Source organism: Helianthus annuus, chromosome 2 (genome assembly GCF_002127325.2).
Source record: "Helianthus annuus cultivar XRQ/B chromosome 2, HanXRQr2.0-SUNRISE, whole genome shotgun sequence".
NCBI classification, from domain to species: Eukaryota; Viridiplantae; Streptophyta; class Magnoliopsida; order Asterales; family Asteraceae; genus Helianthus; species Helianthus annuus.
In genome coordinates, this window is record NC_035434.2 from 39045156 (window position 1) to 39046110 (window position 955).

Below are 955 nucleotides of genomic sequence, written 5' to 3' on the forward strand. Positions count from 1 at the left end.
AAGAGGTGCTTTCATCAACCTTATGGGCGCCCGGGGCAATAGATTTATTGCCTCGGGGGTGTGCCACTGAAAATTGGTTTGAGCAATTTCCTCAATTTGGTTATATATTTCATGCAGGCGGCGATTACCTAAAAGTCCCCCAGAGCTAGAGTCAAGTGTCTGCCTTGTGTGTGGCAACAACCCATTATAGAAAGTGGATACTTGTTGCCATATCGCAAGGCCATGATGTGGACACTTGCGTAATAGTTCCTTGAACCTTTTCCCAAGTTTCATATAAGGATTCTCCATCCTCTTGTGAATATGTATTAATTTCAGTCATTAATTTAGCCGTTTTAGCGGGAGGGAAATACTTATATAGAAATTTTTGGGCTAGTTCATCCCAGGTGTTTACCGATCCAGCTGGGAGGGCGTTGAGCCAAGCTTTTGCTCGGTCTTTTAGTGAAAAAAGGAAACATTCGGAGGCGGATGGCGTCATTTGATGCTCCATTGATCCGAAAGGTATCACATATTTCTAAGAAATTAGTAATATGTAGAGGGGGATCCTCGTCCACAAGCCCATGGAAGGTTGCGGAGTTTTGGAGCATTTGTATCAAATGCGGCCGAAGTTCGAAGTTATTGGCTTCAACATTCGATGCATTGATAGCGGCGCCTAGGTTACCTACGGTGGATCGTAGATAATCCATGAGGGTACGTTGGTCCGCCATAGGTGAATTCCCCGAAACTTTCTCTTGGTTTTTAGCTTTTAATCTTTTTCTGAGAAAGCGTTCGGGTTCTTCTAGAGGTTCTTTTATGTCCTTATTAGAACTGGAGCTCATACACTACGTAGGATGGCGTCTGGTTCCAAGTCCTGCAATAAAAACAGAAAAGAATGCTGGTCAGACGGTTCACCACGGCCCCATGCTCAGCGAACACGGCCCCTGGTTGGAATTACAGTGATTGTTTTCCAGATCCCAGT

The 955-nt window shown here is 44.7% G+C and overlaps 1 non-coding gene across 1 annotated transcript; it reads left to right on the forward strand.

The window, feature by feature from the left end:
- Window positions 1-217: 217 nt before the first annotated feature.
- LOC118489910 lies at window positions 218-325 on the forward strand. Its single transcript, XR_004887922.1, has one exon. It is a non-coding gene; the product is annotated as a small nucleolar RNA R71 (small nucleolar RNA).
- Window positions 326-955: the final 630 nt, after the last annotated feature.